Source organism: Microtus oregoni, unplaced genomic scaffold (assembly GCF_018167655.1).
Source record: "Microtus oregoni isolate MIOR12 unplaced genomic scaffold, Mior012 000118F_ref0000498, whole genome shotgun sequence".
In the NCBI taxonomy this organism is placed as follows: domain Eukaryota; kingdom Metazoa; phylum Chordata; class Mammalia; order Rodentia; family Cricetidae; genus Microtus; species Microtus oregoni.
The window spans coordinates 2,038,345-2,058,437 of NW_024544747.1; the positions used below are offsets into that span (position 1 = coordinate 2,038,345).

The 20,093-nt window shown below is 46.3% G+C and overlaps 1 pseudogene; it reads left to right on the forward strand.

The window, feature by feature from the left end:
- Positions 1–4,798: 4,798 nt before the first annotated feature.
- LOC121444197 lies at positions 4,799–20,044 on the forward strand (annotated as a pseudogene).
- The last annotated feature ends 49 nt before the right edge of the window (positions 20,045–20,093 follow it).

A 20,093-nucleotide genomic window follows, 5' to 3' on the forward strand; every position in this document is an offset into this window, starting at 1 on the left:
TCCTCCTAGACTGGCCTCCAACTTTCTGTGTTGGAAGATGGCCTTGACTCTCCTTTCCTCTTGTGTCTGCCCCCCAATACCGGGATTCGCGGCATGCTCCACCTGGTTTCATTTTATGCTAAAGAAGCCAGGCCCAGAGCCAGTGTGTATGCTAGGCACACTGAGCATTAGTCCTGTCGTTCACTTTCTGTGTTTTAGAGAGAGAGCCACCAAAGCCTAGACTACTGTTCCTCATGGAGAACAGGTTGGCCTTGAATTTATGGCTAGTCACTAGTCTAAACCTCCAGAGTCCTGGGATTATAGGCATACACCTTCACCCTAGCTCTATCATCTAGTTTTAAGACAAATCCACAAACTCCCTAGAACTGTCTAAATGTGAGGGATAGGAGATTGCCCCAAGGGGTGAGGTGACAAAACCTTCAAGCAGTGGGAGTGAGGCTCCATCTTCCTAGTTTCATCAGCCTGAGGATAGGACAAGGGCTGGTTAGAGCTGGTGACTTCCATTTTGTCACATGGAAGAGCATAGGAAGTTAGAGGAGGCCGACTCGAGGGCTTCTGGTCAGAACATACCTTCAACGCTGCCTGGATACACAGGGGAGAGTCTGGGGACTCTGAGATGACACATGACTGGGACAGCCTCCTGTCCCTCCCTCCCACCCAGAACACAGCTCACTAGCTTCAGAAGAAGAGTGATGTCCAGCAACACCCCGTGTGTGTGCAACTTCTAAAGACTCTCAGTCAGAAGAAAAGGTCATCTAGAAAGGCTAAAAGAGAGAGACAGAGACAAAGACAGAGAGAGACAGAGAGAGAGAGAGAAGCAAGAGAAAAATCAGGGTCAATGGGTAAGATCTGCAGTTCCATCAGGAGGTATTTCTCAGCTACAGAGAGAAATACCTAGTCTGAGGCTAGCCTGCCTGAGCTCCAGGTGTGACTCAGTTGGGGTAACTCTTGGCTACCATGCAGAAACTTGGGTTTGGATTCCAGAACCAAACAAACCAGGCTTGGTGTGGAATTCCTGTAATCCCTACATTTGTAAGCAGAGGCAGAAGGATTAAAAGATCAAGAATATCCTCCCCTACGTAGATGATTTAATACAAACAAATAACAGAAAAATTCACCAAAACAAAAGAACATGTGACACCCACTTGTAGTTCCAGAACTCAAGAAACTGAGGCTAGACGATGCTGGGACTTAAGAAACCAGCCTGGGCTAGACAGAACATGGCTGATTGTCCGGGTTATCAGAAAGGCTGTCTACAGTTCTAGGTTCACAGTGTGGGGTGGGTTCAGTTTCTATGGTGGGGGGGGGGTACTCACAGCGGGTGGGGTGAGAGTGACCACTCACAACTGTGTGGCAAAGTCGGGAGGGGCTCGGATAAGCCACACTTCTGTATCTGGAAATGACAGCGACTCCAAGGAGAAATGAGGGGGATCCGAGTCTGGAGATTTCGCCATAAAATTTGGGGGGGAGGCAGGAGAATAGAGTGGCACCAGAGGCCGGGATATCCGCCACCACAACGACCTGCGCTGAATGCTGGGACACATTCTTGAATATAGAAGATACCCAGGATGGTTCTAATGAGGAAGACAGCTGGAGAGATGGACCACCACACCAGTCACACAGTCTTCTCTGGGTCTCTTGCTGTCACAGGTTGACAAGGTCTAGGCAGAAAGAACACGAGATGAGATTTTACCAATGTGACTGTGGCATGGACGAGGCAGCTTCCGGGAAGCACACCCCACCCACCTCCAAAAGAAGTGGAAAAGCCTGCTCACCTTTAAAAGGCTGAGAAAAACAGAAGCCTTCTTAAAGAATTTCACTGGCCAGTGCAGACTCAGGCAGACTCAGGCAAGCTGGAGGCAGGAGGCACAGCAGGTTGCTGACCCCTCATTAGGTTTTCAGGTTTCACTCCAATCTGACACCTACCAGTCCCTCAGGGTGTGGCACATGGTGGTAAGTGCAGGAGCTGGTTGTCACTGATGAGAATGGTGGCCTTGAAGGAGCAAGCAGGCAGAGGCAGGAGGTGAGTAGCTGGAAGGCAGAATTGGTGGAGAGGGGGGACTCTGCTGCCCTGGGGTCACTCACTCCCCAGCTCAGATTTTCCCAAGCTTTGGGTCTGAGGACTCAAGCAATGGAACCTGCTGGGATGACTTGTGGGGATTCCTGCTAAAGGTTCTTGCAGGAGCCTGCCCTCTAGAGGAGTCGGTCCTACAGGGCTGCTTGCAGGACACATTTTCAACCTGGCAACCCAACTTAGGGCAGGCTGACTAGGAATACTCTCCTTGGGGGAGGGAAGGCTCACCCTATGGAGAAGACCGTGTTCTCTGCCAAGAAACGGGGCAAAGGTCAGTCACTACCCAGAGCACCACTTCTGATGTTTCCGCAGGCATGGGGAGAGGGCAAAGTGCTATTGTTCCACAAGACAGCCTAGGGCACCTTTGCACCTCAGTCCTCCACACTGAGCTAGACCCTGTGGGAAGCCTACCCTTCCTGCCTGGGATTTTACCTGGAGAGATAGATGTACTCTGGAGTAGACAGCTCTTCCTCTGCGGGAGGTGCCTGTGGCCAGACGGTGTCCTGGGCATCTGGCATGGGTCCCCAGAGGGGCTGTCTGAATCTCATCCAGACCGATCCCCAACCCGTGGCTCAGAAGCCACTGAGCTGGGCCTTGACCTCTTCGGGGCTTCAAAGAGAAAGGCACAGGAAGGAGACTCTTAGTGACTTCAAAACACACAAGACTTAGTGCACTGCCCTGCAGCGCCCAAGTACCCGACTGGTCCTGCATGGAATCTTTGCCTTCTTTGGCCTTGCCCCACCTCTCCCTGCTTCACTCAGCATCTCTGCTGTCCCCCTGTTGCTCAACAAGCCTGAGGTCACACTACAGGGAACACCTGGTCTTTCTGAAGTGACAGATTGTTATGCTCACAGTGTGCCACGAGTGGACACAGGCACCATTTATCACAAAGTACAGGAGGAAAAGTACAAATCAGATGAAGTGAGAAAGGTGCTCACCTGGTTCTGTGGGTGCCTCTAGGATCCCCTGACTGTGGAGCCTGGTTCTCACGGGAGGCATGGTTACTCTCTGCAGGAGGCAGGCAGCAACATAGGTGTCAGAAGCAATTGACAATGGTTTTCTTGCCCGTCTTCCAGCGTTGATGCCTCTGGTGTCAGGAGGAAATTGGCCCGGCATCCTGAGGATGACCATGGCTGATGGCCTCTTCCTGTCTGGAGGTCACTTCTTCCTGGAGTGTGTCTCCAAGGGAGGAGCCTCTGGGGGTTACATGCAGAGCCGTCCCCAGCGAGCTCCAGAGTTTCTCTGCATCATTTGCAGCCTCATTGTGGTCTGCCCCATGAGGGTGGTACAGAGAGCAGGATGGTTGGGCACTCGCCATTAGGCTGCCATACAACCCGATCTTTGATTGCCAGTAACTCTTGCTGCTGTCCAGGCTTCTGCTCATGAGGGAATCAACCACAGGACAGCGCAGGTGGGATAGGTGGGCAAGGTGGATCCTCCTTGGCTGGCAGCACAGGGTGGCAGGCACGCTATGCCTTCTGCCACCCTGCCTGGAATTCTCATCTTCTTTCTCCTGGGGCTCAGATGGCACGATGAAGGTTGGGGAAGTAGGCTCAGCAGCTTTCCTGAGAGTCCCAGAAAAGGTGTGAAGATCGGCCAGGTTGAGGACAAGGCCTGGCTCCATGGGTTTTGTTGGTTTCACCCGGTGATGGCAGCTGTCTCCCCCGGGTGCCTGGTGTTGCAGACTCAGGTGTGTGGCCATCGCCTGATTAAGTTTTTGGTCTTCTAGACACTCAATCGTTTCTTCACTTTGGTACCCCATGCCTGCCATGGTGCCGACAATGCTAGGGCTCGGGGTGCCTGGGAGACTCTGGATGGATGCCCGTGCCTGGCTGTCCCTGATCTTGGGGCGTGTCAGCATTTGACTGATGGTTGGCCTCCTGTTGTGGCTGATCATGAAGATTTCCATGATTACGTTGAAAATATCAAGGCTGTGGATGTTGTCCTTCATCCGGTATGGACACTGTATACTTGTCAGTAGCTATTTTCCCAAATATGATAGCAGGGACCATTGTCCTAAGAATATTTGCAGAAAGCCCCACTACCTTGAGAGCTATTTGCTAATGGAACCTGCCTCACATCCCAACTATTGATAGCAGGGACCATTGTCCTAAGAATGTTTGTAGTGAGCCCCCACATCCCAACTACCTTGCAGCTGTTTGTTAAGCAGAGCCACAAAAAGAATGTTTCTGCTTACCCGGTGTGTGCTGCCCCCGCAAAGTCCCCCACCTCAACCCAGGTTTCTCATCCAGGGGCTATATAACCCGCTGCCATTATCCTAAAAAACGGAGGCTTTGACAAGAGAATGTTGCTTGGCCTCGTTCCTCTCTCTTGCCCATGTTCTTTCATGTAGCGCCTCTGATGATCCTGGAATAACTGGACCTGCTGGGTGGGTACAGTGGCACCCGAACAGGGAACTGACGAACAGCCAACTATTGGACTATGAAATCGCAGTCCCGGCACGACAACAAGAAATAAAAGAAGGTTCTGCTGGCTGTAGGACTCGGACAGTTCTGCAGGACGAGGTAGGTGCAGGTTCACTGTCGCCCAATACACATGGGACAGTCAATTTCAAAGGAAGAGAAATTCATACAAGAATTTAAATAGTCACTCAGGGAGAGAGGAGTAAGAGTTAAACAGAAAGATTTAGTAGACGTCTTTTTATTTTATTGATATAAAATGCCCTTGGTTGGTGTTGACAGGGCCAGAAATTCACCCTCAAACATGGGGCAGGCATTCGGTAAACAGGATGTGTTTGTTGCAGACTCAAAAAGGAGTCCCTCTAGATGCCAGAAGTAATAATACAATCCACACAGGTATGCCTGCCAAGCAGGCTGGCTGCCAGGCCTAGAGAGCCTATGTGTTAACCCCCTGCCATAGGGAGCAAAAGCTGTCAGGCAGGTTTGCTATAAAGGGAACTAGCCTCAGAAAACTACAGCTTCAGGACAGTAAAAGGAGGTTAAATATGCTTCTTATCCATTTTTTAATTTTGCTTCTTGGTCAAAAGTCTTTAGTTTGTAGGCATATAAATTTATATCCAAGGTAGATTAATTTCAGTACTGTGGGTCTTTAGGAAAGTTTTAAAATAAGACTGTCATACATTCAGAGGATTTTAACATTGTTTAGGCTATCCTGAGTTTTGATTTCTTTCTTATAAAGTTGAGGATTGTTCTTTTGAGTTCTATGAGAAATTTTTCTATAATTTTAATGAACTTTTACATTAAATCTGTAGGTGAGTTCTGTGAGGAATGTTGCTATAATTTTTAATGGACATTTACACTGAATCTGTAGATTGCTTTCAGTGAGACTGTCATTTTTGCTGTGATTCTTCTACTTTCCCAAAGAAATAGGAGATCTTTTTAGTTTCTAATGTCTTAAATTTTTTTCTTAAAAGAGTTAAAGTTCTTATCATACAAGTTTTTCCATTTGTATGGTCTGCTCTTGGGTGGGAGTCGAGTTGTCTCAGCTTGTGGTCCTTTCCTGCTGCCAGGTGTTGCTTCAGGGTGGACTGCTGAGACTCGGACTTCTTACTAAATTTATCAAGGGCCAGAGTTATACTCTAGCAAGTGATAATGGTTAAAAATAAAAAAACATTTCCCCCTTCACAAGCAGAGATAACAGGACCCAAACTTCAGTCCTACTTGCTTAGAGTTACTCCAAGATATTTTGTGGTATTTATGGCTATTTAGAAGGATGATGTCTCATTTATGCTAGGTGTAAAAGAGATACATTTGGGTTGTTTTCAGATTCTGGCTATGATAAAGTAATTCTACATGTCCTTATAATATGGTTGAACAACTTTTGTATTTAGGCCCAAAAGGGGGTATTGCTGAGTTTTAAGGTAGATATTTGCCTAATTTAAAAAAAATTGCCATAATGAGGGGCCTCCAGTGCTGGGGAGTCTCTCACTCAGGTCTCGGGATGGCACGGCCCCCCAGGTGACTCACAGGAGACCGTCCTTGCTGTGGTCACACGGGGCTTTGGTTGATGGGATGGCACGGGGACCGGTGCACTGGGGCCTGGGCTCATAGCCCACGCAGGGAAGGAGTTCGACCCTGAGTGACCTGGAGAAGGAGTTTTTGAGGGAAGAAGCCACTGCCCAGTAATCCAGAGGGGTCATGGAAAGTTCCTAAAATCCAGTGATGGTCACAAGGGGGCAACTCCCTGCCTCTCAGGACCACTCCCAGGGTCGTGATCAGCTAGTTCCTAGAACAGTATGGTGATGGTCGCAAGGGGGAGACTCCCTGTTTCTCGGGATTGTTCTTGGGATTGCAGTCTGGCTTTGTCTTCAGCTAGTTCCTGAAACCCAGTCGCTTAGCTGGCTGGTCCTGGATTTTTGATTCTTCTCTTCCTGCTGGGGGAGGGGGGTCTGGATTTATCCAGGTCTTTCAATACTATGTATGATCCAAAAGTGGCTGTGTCAATTTGCACTTCCAGCAATGGAGTTTTTTCTTTACCCACATTTTTTTTTTAAATATTTATTTATTATTTATTGTGTATACAATATTCTGTGTGTATGCCTGCAGGCCAGAAGAGGGCACCAGACCCCAATACAGATGGTTGTGAGCCACCATGTGGTTGCTGGGAATTGAACTCAGGACCTTTGGAAGAGCAGGCAATGCTCTTAACCTCTGAGCCATCTCTCCAGCCCCCTACCCACATTTTCTTAAGGATAAACTGTTAGTAGTAATTTTTAACCTTGGTCATTTGTACAAGGATAAGATGGAATCTCAGGGTTTTGATTTGCATTTCTCTGATGGCTAAAGGATGTTATGTTTGAGCATTTTTTAAGTGTCTCTCAGTCATTTTTAAGTTCGTGTGTTGAGAGTCTTCAGTTTAGGTCTGTAACATATATTTTTATTGGATTAACTTTTTGATAAGTAATTTCCTGAGTTCTTCATATGTTTTTGGAGTGGGTTTATGATAAGTAAAGATCTTTTCCCACTCTATAGTCTTGTTATACAGAAGTTTCTCAATTCAGGAGATCTAATTTATTATTTCTCTCTGTGTTTATGCCACTGAGGCTGTGTTTGAGATGTGGCAAAGTGTACTTCTAATTTTTTCTCTGTGAGTTTCAATGTAATTTTTATATGTTGAGGCCTCTGACTCATTTAAACTTGAATTTTATACACAGAGATGGATGTGGATCTATTTTTATTCTTCTACATGTTGATTTCTAATGTAGTCTAAATCATTAGTTAAAATGCTTCCTTTCCCCATTTTCCTATCTGCTAGGCAGACTTATAACTTAAGAGGAGGATAGCTTATAAATTTTTAATTAGATATTCAATGGTTAAAGCCCTAGTTATAATATTCTTATGGGAGACCTTGAGCCGCTAGGTAAAATTCTTACAAACAACAATGAGCCAGTTTCCAATAGAGAGCTTATAAAAGCTGCCTAACAGGTACTCAAGCAAGTAAAGGATAAATCACAGGTAAAGTATACAATAATCAACAAGTACAGTATATTACAGCTATGGCAAGTATGTGTAGTAAATGTAAACTTATTCTACAACAGTTTTATGAAAAGACAAAATGCTTTTTATGGCTAAACCTTCCCAGTTTAGCCAGTTAAGATATTAAACTCTTAATTTAGAACAGTAGCCTGTCTGATACAAAAGGGCAGAGAAAAATCTGGAAGATGGTTTGACAGAATATTGACTATGATCAATGTTTCTTAAACTAAACAATAAATTCATTGATAATTTTAAGATTGATTCCTGGACAATTGTGTTTGCTCAATTCAAAGGCCAGAACAATAATCTTTTCCCAGATGTTCATTGCTACAATTCACACAACTGTATTTTGCTAATGTTATAGCTAAAAATCCCTTAAAAGATTTATACTAAATTTTACAAATGGCTCTTCCAATGGAAGAACTGCATATATGGTTAATAATAAAAAGAAATTATGGAGCGTACCAAGGCTCCTTGAAAGCAACTTATAAAAGTTGCAAACAGACCCTGATGCCAACAGATCTGACATGATGACACCAAGCTGACCTTTATTAAGGCAAGGTAAAAAAGAAAGGGTCTGCAATGAATTTTGAAAAGACCCGACCTATATATATATATATATTTGGGGTCGAGGATATGTTTATGCTTTTTTCACAGAAAGAAAATAAAAGCTGGACCCGATGATGTTGTAGCTGCAAACACCCCATAAAGGAGTTCCAGAAACGAGTTGGAAAGGAATCCTTGATCCAGTCTTCCCTGCCCCCATGGAGAGGAATGCCTGATAACAGGACCTGCTGCACCTCTCTACAGGGTGTCATTCTGCCTCCAGAGTCCAAACAAAGCTTGAGAGAATTGCCAAGATGTGCTTCAGGTAGCTGAATCCAGCTCGCTTCACCCAGGAATCCCACCTGCCCTGAAGCACAAATGCTGAGCTGCTTCCAAACCTGGGAGCAGACACAGATGCCCTGCTGAGATGACCTGACCATAGAGACTACAATTTTCTGCAGTCTAAATTCTGTTTGGTTTGGAGCTAAGATGCAGACTAAATATCTGACTGTTTTAATCTTTGGGAAACAGAACTCATTTGGATTAAAATATTAACCCCTCTTCACGTAGAAGGGGGAACATTCGGTTTTTAACTGTTGCTCAGAGACTGGAACTGGTGGTGTTTAACAACGTCTGTCATTGTGCTCTTACTGGAATTGACCTAATGATATTTGTAACTGCTAATAGATGTTGGGAAAAGTTTGACACACACTGTAAAATATTTGGGTTTAATGCATATGTTAAGAATTTTAGATTTTGATCCCTTTACACTACCCTAATTTTTGGCAGGCAGCACTCACAATTTTATGTTGGAGTAGGTACTTAGGAAGGAGTATATACCATAGGCCAGACTAAAGGTGTATACTGGGTTTGGAAGGTGTTCTTTCTTCTGGTCCAGAGATCAAGCCATTAGTGTTCAAATTATACCTTTACTCAACTATAGGAGATACCTTTTATTTGAGGAGCTCCTCGCAGTCTTTTCATTAATGATTCACGCAGAGGCCCAATGACGGGAATATTGTGGAGCCCTCCCCTGAACAGCACATCATACAGAGGCCGTACAGGCCGGCTCAACATGGCATGATGTCAGATGTCGAGGATTGCCCTCCACATAGCCTAAGACAGGGACCCTGCAGTCAAAGACCTGCTTATTTGAGGAGCTCTGAGGAACTAATGTGACCCATGAGACACCCCTCTGTTCCCAGGAGAGGAAAAAATGCTCCACCACTCGAGAGGAGGGTCTCTCCTTGTTCAAGTCCCTTCTATTTTAGGTCTGACAATGTGGTTAGATTCTGACCTGGTGCCCTCCACTTAATAGCTACCTGCCTTATACAAGGAAGGGGGATTTGTCAGGAGCCATTTTCCCAAAGATGATAGAAGGGACCATTGTCCTAAGAATGTTTGCAGAAAGCCCCTCTACCTTGAGAGCTATTTGCTCACAGAACCTGCCTAACATCCCAACTATCTTGATAGCAGGGACCATTGTCCAAAGAATGTTTGTAGAGAGCCCCCACATCCCAACTACCTTGAGAGCCACAAAAATAATGTTTCCACTTACCAGGTGTGCTGAATAGTGACATTTGCTGCCCTGGCAAAGCCCTCCACCCGAATTCAGGTCCCCGATCCAGGGGCTATATAAGCCGCTGCCATTAGGCTAATAAACGAAGGCTTTGACAAGAGAATTTGGCTTGGCCTGATTCTTCTCACGCGCCCATGTTCTTTCAGGTAGCACCTCTCTAGACCCTGGAATAACTGGACCTGCTGGGCAGGTAAATATACTTGCTTTCTCTTCCTGTGAAAAACATCATGACCAAAAACAACTTGAGGAAGGAAGCCATACTTCCCTTTCACTTTCCTATCAGTACTACCATGAGTGGAAGTCAGGGCAGGAAGTCATGACCAGAACCTCGAGGCAGAACCAAAGCAGTTACCATGGAGTAAAGTGACTTACTGACTTGCTCTCCTTGACTCTCTAAGCCAGCTTATTTTATACATACAGTCATGACCTCCAGCCTAGGGACATCAGTCACTGATTGAAATTCCCCATAAACTTGCCTATTAGATAGTTAAGTTCCTTCTTCCTCAGATTACTCCAACTTGTGTCAAGTTGACAAAATCCAACTGGCACACACTGACACCCATCTATTAGTGGATGGGGAGCATGGTCCACTTCTCACAGACCCTAACATGCTGTCATGACTTTTGGCTCATGGAACCCATCACATCCATCCTCAAAGCAATCAATTCCTTTTTTAGTAGATTAAGATTGATCAGAGTAACATGGTAGCCTCTGACTGACTCTGGGATGCTGTGGCAATGCTCTGTTTCCCAGGACACTCCAAGGCAATTACAAACTTCTACGGGGCTGAGAGTAATAGACTTTATCACATTTTCTCCATAAACTCTTCATCCAATTTCCCACCACACAGAAAACTAGGACCCCAGCGGGCAGTGGGTTGATATGTTCAAAGTGATCAGAGGAAAAAACTCCATTAGTGGTCCCGGAATCCGCACCCCTGAAGGAGGATGCACATGTGGTTTCTTTAATGAAACCTGATGTTCTGGGCCAATATTTTAGGAAAAGTAGAGGGGAAAATCCTCTCAAAACAAACCAAATAACAACCAAAATAGTTGAGAATGCATATGAAAATTCAGAGCAGACCTTGGAGCTTGGGAAACTCCCAAGTAGCTTGTCTGAGTGTGTTTAGACTCCTTTGGCTCTCATGGCCCCTTTGATGATTTTAGTTCTGTTTTGTGTCTCTGTCTATGTGGATTCTAAACCCTGGTACAATTGGTGCTGTCCTAGTTCCAGGCCTTTAATACCTCATGCCTCAGAAATATCAGCTATGGACACCTGCATTGAGCCATCTCCTACTGCTAGGGCTCTCATTGTTGTTACCCTCTGACCTCCAGTCCCTCAGAGCCACACCCCACCTTCTCCAAATGTCTCCACCTGCCTGTTTGTCTTGCCAGTCGAATCCAAGACCAAACCACAAGATCAGCTATCCACTCCCAGCTCTACTTTTTTCAATCATTTATCATTTAGTAAGATATAATTTTCTCCTTTCCCCTCCCAGCCTCCCCCTCCCCTCTACCCTCTCCTATGACCCCCATGCTCACAATTTACTCAGGACTTGTCTTTTCCTACTTGCCATGTCCATTAGATCCATGTGTGTCACTCTTAGGGTCCTCTTTGTTGTCCAGGCTCTCTGGTTTGTAAACGATTGGCTGGGTTTTCTTTGCTTTATGTCAGGTCATGAGGGAGTGCATGATATTTGTCTTTCTGGGTCTGGGTTACTTCCTTCAAAATGATGCTTTCTACATCCATCCTTTTGCCTGCAAATTTCAAGATGTCATTATTTTTTCTGCTGCGTAGTAGTCTATTGTGTAAATTTGCCACATTTTCCTTATCCATTTTTCAGTCGAGGGGCATTAGGTTGTTTCCAGGTGCTGGCTTTGACAAACTATACTGCTATGAACATAGTTGAGCACATGTCTTTGTGGTATGACTGATCATCCTTTGTATATACATAATGTATATGTATGTATATCCAAAAGTAGTATTACTGGGTCTTGAGAAAGGTTGTTTTCTATTTTTCAGAGAAATCACCATACTGATGCTCAAAGTGGCTGTATCAGCTTGCACTCCCACCAGCAATGCAGGAGTGTAGCATTTACCCCACCATATATCCTCTCCAGAATATGCTGTCATCGGTGTTTTGATCTTGGCCATTTTGACAAGTATATGATGTTATATCCGAGTTATTTTCATTCGCATTTCTCTGAAGGCTAAGGATGATGAGCATTTCCTTAAGTGTCTTGCAGCCATTTTAGATTCATCTGTAGAGAGTTCTCTGTTTAGGTCTGCATCACATTTTTTACTGGAATATTTGTTCTTTTGATGACCAATTTCTTGAGTTCTCTGTATATTTTGGAGAACAGCCCTTCTGATGGGGGTGGGGGTTGGTAAAGATCTTTTCCCAGTCTGTAGCTTGCTATTTTGTCTTGTTGACCATGCATGTTCTCTGCTTTACAGAAGCTTGTCAGTTTCAGGAGGTCCCATTTATTACTGTTGCTCTCAGTGTTTGTGCTACTGGGGTAATATTTAGGAAGTGGTCTCCTGTGTCAGTCTGTGCAAGTGTATTTCCCACTTTCTCTTCCATGAGGTTCAGTGTGGTTGGTGTCATGTTGAGGTCTTTGATCCTTCTGGATTTGAGCTTTGTTCATGGTGATAGATATGGATCTATTTTCATTCCTCTACATATTGATATTCAGTTATGCCAGCACCACTTGTTGAATATGCTTTCTTTTTTCCATTTTATGTTTTACTTCTTTGTCAAAAATCAGGTGTTTGTAGGTGTGTGGATTGATATCCATTCTTTGATTCAGTTCCATTGGTCCTCCTGTGTGTTCTTATGCCAATACCAGGCTGTTTTCAGTATTGTAGCTCTGTAGTAGAATTTGAAGTCAGGGATTGTGAGGCCTTCAGAAGTTTCTTTATTGTACAGGATTCTTTTGGTTATCCTGGATTTTTTGCTTTTCCATATGAGGTTGAGTATTGTTCTTTTGAGGTCTGTGAAGAATTTTGCTGGGATTTTGATAGACATGGCTTTGAATCTGTAATTTGCTTTTGGTAAGATTGTCATTTTTACTATGTTAATTCTGCCTACCCAAGAGCATGGTACATCTTTCCATCTTCTAGTGTCTTCTTCAAATTCTTTCTTCAAAGATTTAAAGTTCTTGACTCACTGGCCGCTGCTCAACCTGGAGGCAGAGGCCAAAGGGGAAATTTTTGGACCACCTATTGATGAGCACCTGAACAGGAGCTGCTGTCCTTGGATCCGGAAGAGATCCAGAAGTGCCTGGAACGTACTGAGTGCCAGTTCCAAGTAATCACTGCCATGATACTGATCCGAGGTCTTCAGGGGGACTTGACCAACCAGGAAGTAGGCAATCACGATCTTCTGAGGGACTACAAACTCAAGGACAGTTGGTGGACAAATACAAAGGGACAGCTTTCGTGATCATGATGAACAGGGAGCACGCTGAAGCTGCCATCAAGGCCTTACACCAAAGCTGCTTTCGAGAGCGGGAGCTGTCAGTTCAGCTGCAGCCTACAGATGCTCTGTTGTATGTGGCCAAGCTGCCACCCAGCGTGACCCAGGCAGTGTGAGGAGCTGGTGCGGCCCTTTGGCAGCCTGGAGCGCTACTTCGTAGTGTACAGCAAGCACACAGGCCACTCTAAGGGTTATGGCTTTGCAGAGTACATGAAGAAAGACTCAGCTGCCAGGGCCAAGTCTGATTTGCTGGGCAAGCCCCTGGGGCCCCCTGCCGTGCCAGCCTGGGCTGGAACCAAGAGTCTAGGCGGAGGGTGTCCAGGTTGAATGAATATACAGAGCACGATCTTGAGGTGGAACAGCTTCTCTTTATTGTCTGCTGGGCTGCTTTTATAACATGGCACCAAATGAGGAGGGGGCTGCAAAGGGACTGTAACCTGATCCTGGCAGGGATCAAGGACTGGTCACCATGCACTTACAATTCCTTCCTTCCCCGCTCCAGGAGCAGAGGGAATTTATTGTGTTTTCCTTGCAGATAAGCACCTCAAATAGGGGCAGGGATATCAACTCGGGGCTGCAGTTCCCACAATTCCCCCTATTTTATTTTATAATGAGGGGTCCTGTCTTAGGTCCTGCGAGAGAAATACCTTCCCTTACCCGTCATAGGGCCCCCGATGCCCTGTCTTAGGTGGTGGGTCTCCCCACAGGTTGCCCGTCCTTAGAGACCCTCATTTTTTCAGCATCTGTAGCCACACTTCATGACTTCTGGAAGAGTCATGTGCCAGACTGAGTAACACCTGATGGTGGACAAGCTCAGTCAGGGTGAAGATATTTAAGACTCCTTTTAAGAGGAGCAGGCCTACTGCCACCCCTACTAGTCCCAAGATCTCCAAGTTTAAGGCACCTCCCCATTGCTGTGCCCAACCCCCAATCTGGGCCATGGTATTCCAGCATCCCTCAGCAGATACAGGTTCAACACGAGTTTCATTAATTGCAATAATTTGATGTACCAAAGAGTGGGTAAAGTTTACAAAGGAATCATCCCAAGGCCCCCTAAGGTAAGCATTAAGGCGTTGCACCTCAAAGGACATATTTTTCACTTCCATAAGGGTCACACAGGCAGAATGATAAAAATGAGAACAAGAGGCTTGTTGCACCATCCACAGCACATTAATCTGTTCCTATAATAAGGCCGTTTGCTGATTTAAATTTAACATCCCCAACTGAATATGTGAGTTAATGGTATTTTGAGTTTCTAAGGCCTGGGTAACAAGGGCAGCAAGAGTGACAGTCTCTGCAGTAGCTGCACTCTGGGACACGGTGATTCCTGCAATGGTGGCGGCTCTGGCTGATATGGCGATAGCTGCGATGACAGCGGCGGTGATCCCAAAGTCTCTTCTTTCTCTATACAAGATAAGCTCTCGTCCATCATGTGGGTCTTCTACCACCAGGGGAACCAGGGCAGGAATTCTCACCATCAGCACGGACTCATCGTCGGAGACCAGCAGTTGCTCAAAAAGCAGGAGCTGGAAGAACAATTAAGGACACCATCCTCCCTGACCGACCCATTAAAGGAGACAAACATAAAGGGAGGTAGAACACAAGCTAGGCTGACAATAGAGAAATTCATTCCTGCTGCATAATTAATCTGGAGGGAGGTTTCAAAGACGTCCGATGTGTTCCATCGGGCTGTGGCATTGAAGGCCAAGCCCCTTTGAAGGGCTAAAGGTCTAATATCTGTACATGCATGAGGGCCACAGAGAAACATGCCTGCGAACGTAGGTGAAACTCCTGCCATATTTGGATTTCTATAGGAAAAATCAAAGGCCCCTCCCAAGGAGTTTTTAAAGGTAGGTCGGTGACCAAACCACCATAAATATTTATCTCCCTCCAATTTCCATGGTTCCTTAGGAGCACAATTTCCCCAAGGCAATGGTAAATATAATTTGAAGGACTGTGGCGTCTTCCAACATAAAGGAGCCGGTCTCAGAGGGGTAGGGAGTCCAGAAACACTTCTTTTAAAATTTATTGGATAAAAGATATCTCTCAATCCAAAACAGGGATGCCCAGAAGAATTAGAAGAGAAGTCTCCCAGAGAATAATTACTAAGGACCACACACGGTCCAGAAAGGGAGACACTAGGCATCACTGAAATATTGTTAATCCTCTGGAGGCAGAGGGCATGGGATATATCAAACGTTAAATTACCCATCTTTCTAATGCTGTATTTGCTGCAGGAACTCCCAAGGTATAATTGGTGGAGTAAAAGGATGGAAAACAGAGCTTATTTTACTTACCGGCATCAGTATGGGTGGATTCCTCACCAGTGCCCATCTCAGGCCTCCCTCGATGTTCTTCTCTTGAACCCATATTATCAAGGCCAGTAGGGCTCGACTCCACCGGCTGAACATTCCGCTCTGGCACCCAGATGGGTTTTTTGGTTCCTGGAGGGAAGACACAAATGGCTCCCCTCACCCTAGCCAGCATAGGTGTGGGTGATTGCCATTGTCCTGTGATACTATCCTTCCATATAACCCAGCCCAGAGATTGGGAGGGTTTCTGCCAATGTCTTTCCATTGCTGATAGACCTTGTTTATCTACTGTTAAAAAATTTAAAATGTATAAAATTGTAGATAATTGGGTATTTGGGGAGGTGATATACTCCCCCTTCTTTATTTTACAAAAGAACTGTTTAAGGGTAGCATGTGTGCGCTCCACTATGGCCTGTCCTGTAGGATTATGTGGAATTCCAAAGGTATGTGTAATTTGTTGTTCTTGGCAAAATTTTGCAAACCATTGGCTGGTATAAGCTGGTCCAAGAAAGTCTGGGATGCCCATATAGGCAAAAGCCTGTAGGCAATGGGCAATAATGTCCTTAATCTTTTCCCCTGAATGTAGGGAGGCATAAATTACCTTGGAATAAGTATCTACAGAGACATGTAAAAATTTAAGTCTACCAGCTTGGGACAAATGGGTAACATCCATCTGCCAAAGGTGGTTAGGACGGAGGCCTCGAGGATTAACACCTTCGTTGGGGGTATTATGAAATGGAGCACAAGCTGGACATTGGGACGTGGTTTGAGTAGCCGTGGCTAGAGAACAGCCAGAGTGAAACTTTAGAGAGAGGCATTTAAATGATACTTTTCATGAAGATGACGGGCTCGTTGTTCCTCAGAAACGAACAATGCCATTGGGCGAGTGAGGGAATCAGGAAGCTTATTTCCCTCTGCCAAGGGCCCTGGCAGATCAGTATGGGCCCGAATGTGGCCAACAAAGGCAGGAAACACTCTTTGGCATATAAGACTTTGCAGCTGAACCAAAAGGTGGGAAACCTGAGAGGCAGGTAATATGTATGGTGAGGTTTCCAATGGCCCAACAATCCTTGCCACATATATACTATCAGTATACAAGTTGAAGGGTTGATCCTTGAAAAGAGAAAAGGCCATAAGGCAGGCCGTGAGTTCTGCAGCTTGGGCAGAAATTGGATCTAGGGGCTGCTTTTCTTTAATCGAATCAGAGACTACCACTGCATAGCCCTTGGAAGAACCATCAGTGAACACTGAGCACACTCCCTTAAGGGGGGAGGTTTTAATAATTCTTGGAAAAATAACAGGATGATTCTTAAAAAAGGAAATTAAATGGGAATCAGGATAATGGTTATCAAAATCGCTCCAGCGGTGGCAATGAACAAGGTCCATCCATCTCGAACCCTCTGTAGCCTTGTTATTTCCTCTTTTTGATAAGGAATTAGAAATTTATTTGGAATTCTGCCAAAAACTTGTAAACTAAAATCATATGCCTTCCATAGGAGCTGTAGAACCATTTCATAATATGGGGTCACCACCTTCTTAGGGGAAGCAGGTAAATGCAGCCAATAAATGGGTTCCCCTTGCCAAAAAACAGCAGTAGGAGAAAATTGTGAAGAAAAGACCATGAAATAAAAAGGGTGCGCATAATCAAGGCAGCAGAGATGTGCTCGCTCAAGAGCATTAAGCAAGGCATATAGGGCTTCTTTTGCTGCTGGAGTCATGATCCTGGGGGAGGCAGGGGAAGGGTCCCCAGGTAGCATGTCATACAGGGGCTTAAGAGCTCCCGTAGGAATGGAAAGGGAGGAACGGATCCACTGAACATCTCCCAATAATCGCTGCCAGTCATGGAGGGTCTGCAAATGTGAGCAATCCAGCTGCAGCCTCTGAGGCTGAAGCCCAATGGATTGGATTTGAAAGCCCAGATAGGAATAGGGGGGCTGCCTCTGCACCTTCTCTGGGGCCAAAATGAACTCATGTCCCTCTAGAAGGGTCTGTAACTCTGCAAACATTAATAAACTTTCCTCTTTTGTTGGTGCTGCCAGAAGTATATCGTCCATATAATGGACAATATGGAAGGAGGAAAACTTATGCCTAAGTGGATCCAAACAAGCTGCAACATACATTTAACAAATTGAAGTACTGGCAGCCCTGTCCTGGATTGTTAGGGTCAGGAATTTTTACAACAGGGGCAATCACTGGGTAGCACTTAACGCCTCCACGGGGAGCCTCCTCCTAGCAAAGCCACCTCTGAGCCCAACCAAGTGGGAGGGGCTGGAGAGGTCCTGAACTGGTCAGAAAGAGGATAGGGAGGGGGCTTTTCCTGCTCCCCAGAGGTCCCCTTTCTTTGTCTTTGTCTGCAATTTCTCCCTCCAAAACTTCTTCTGAACCTGTTGATTCCCCCAAGCTCTCTTCAAAGTCAGACAAAGAAGGGTAGAGGCGTGTTTGCACCAAAGAATTTTGCTTGGGATGAGCCCCTAAGCTCTGAGAGGAAACTCGTCCCAGGACTCACTTCCCTCCCCCGTCTGGAGGTTTGCGCTTTCTTTTAATCTTTCTCTCCTCTACCTTACCGGGCCTTCCCTTAGCTGGCTAAGATAGCTGTTCTGCCTCCATGTCAGAGGCAATCTCAGAACAAAAGGAAGCCTTAGTCTCACAATCTTGGATCTCAGATAACACCTTTTTTGTTGCTTCCAAAGCCTGCTTAACTTGGACTTCCTCTGTAAGCAAAGCATTCCTGATCAGTCTCCAAAGGGAGAATGTGGCCATGGGCAGGACCTCTGGCCCTTCCTCTCTCAACGTTTTCTGAAGATCCCTGAGGACCTGTTCGCATTCAGAAATATTGAGGGCTCCACTGGTGACGAACCAGGGACTCCACGTCTCTATAGTTTTAAGAAAATCTTCTAAAGTCAGATTTTACAGCTGTTCCCTGCTCTTTCAACAATCTCTTTAACTGAAACTTTAACTCCGATTTACTCGTAATATTTCCCATATTTCTTAATTAATTAATTCTTTTATTTATTTATTTATTATATATACAATAGTCTGTCTGTGTGTATGCCTGCAGGCCAGCAGAGGGCACCAGATCCCATTACAGATGGTTGTGAGCCACTATGTGGTTGCTGGGAATTGAACTCAGGACCTTTGGAAGAGCAGGCAATGCTCTTAACCTCTGAGCCATCTCTCCAGCCCCTTAATTAATTAATTCTATATAATTCCCCAATGCATCCCGGCCGGCTTACGGGACGACCCAGTCCACTTACTTCACTTTCCGATCTCAGTTGGGACCTTCAGATGCCACGCCAGCGTGGGCTGGAACCAAGAGTCTCAGGCAGAGGGTGTCCAGGTTGAATGAATACACAGAGCACGATCTTGAGGTGGAACAGCTTTTCTTTATTGTCTGCTGGGTTGGTTTAATAACTTGGCACCAAATGAGGAGGGGGCTGCAAAGAGACTGTAACCTGATCCTGGCAGGGATCAAGGACTGGTCACAATGCACTTAAAATTCCTTCCTTCCCCACTCCAGGAGCAGAAGGAATTTATTATGTTTTCCTTGCAGATAAGCACCTCAAATGGGGGCAGGGATATCAACTCGGGGCTGCAGTTCCCACAGTCCCCCACGCACACTGTATGTGCATCTCACAGATGCTGGGCAGCTGCCCCCTGCCTTGTTGCACTCCCGGTGCCTCTGTGTGGACCACCTGCCACCTGGCTTCAATGATGTGGATGCCCTGCGCAAGGCACTGTCCGCGGTCTATATGCCCACCTTCTTTCACCTGCCATGTGGCCAGGGTGGGCAGCTGAAGGGCTTTGCAGTACTGGAGTATGAGACAGCAGAGATGGCAGAGGCTGCACAACAGCAGGCAGATGGCCTGGCCCTGGGTGGCAGTCACCTTCGTGTGTCCTTCTGTGCTCCAGGTCCTACTGGCCGCACCAAGCTGACAGCATTCATTGCTGCCAGGGCACGGCTCCCAATCGAGGCAAGGGACTCCCGCCTGAGCCAAACATCCTGCAGCTGTTGAACAATCTGGGCCCATCAGCCTCCCTCCAGCTGCTGCTCAATCCTCTGCTGCATGAAGTGCCTGTGGCCAGCAGGGCCTTTTGGGTGCGCCCCCTCCATGCCAAGGCTCATGGACCTGCCCTGTCCACTGCACTGCTTCTGTTAGTCCTGCACACCCAGAGCCAGAAGAAGCCTGGGATCCTAGGAGACGCCCCTCTGGGTACCCTCCAAGCTGGGGCGCAACCTGTCAATTTCCTCCTTGGGGAGCTGTCTGCAGGTGGTGGTGCTGGCTTTGGAACTGCAACCCACAGAGGGAAGCCATATCCCTTACTACCTCCATTGTTGGGCCCTTCTTGGGTGACCGGGAGCACATGAGTCTGCATCCCCCAGCATCCCAGCTCACTCCACACCCAGACCCTGTGGGGCTCTGAGGCCCCAGTCTTTATTAGAGGCCTCCTGAAAGACAATGTGCCCCTGCCAACACCCCTGGGGTGTCACTGTTGGAGGAGCCCCCAAAGGACTACCGCATCTCCCTGAACCCCTACCTGAATCTACATAGCCTGCTTTCATCCAGCAACCTGGCAGGCAAGGAGACCCGGGGCTGGTGAGCATTGCTTAATTTCCATGTGTTTGTGGCTTCTGGAATTAGCATTGCTG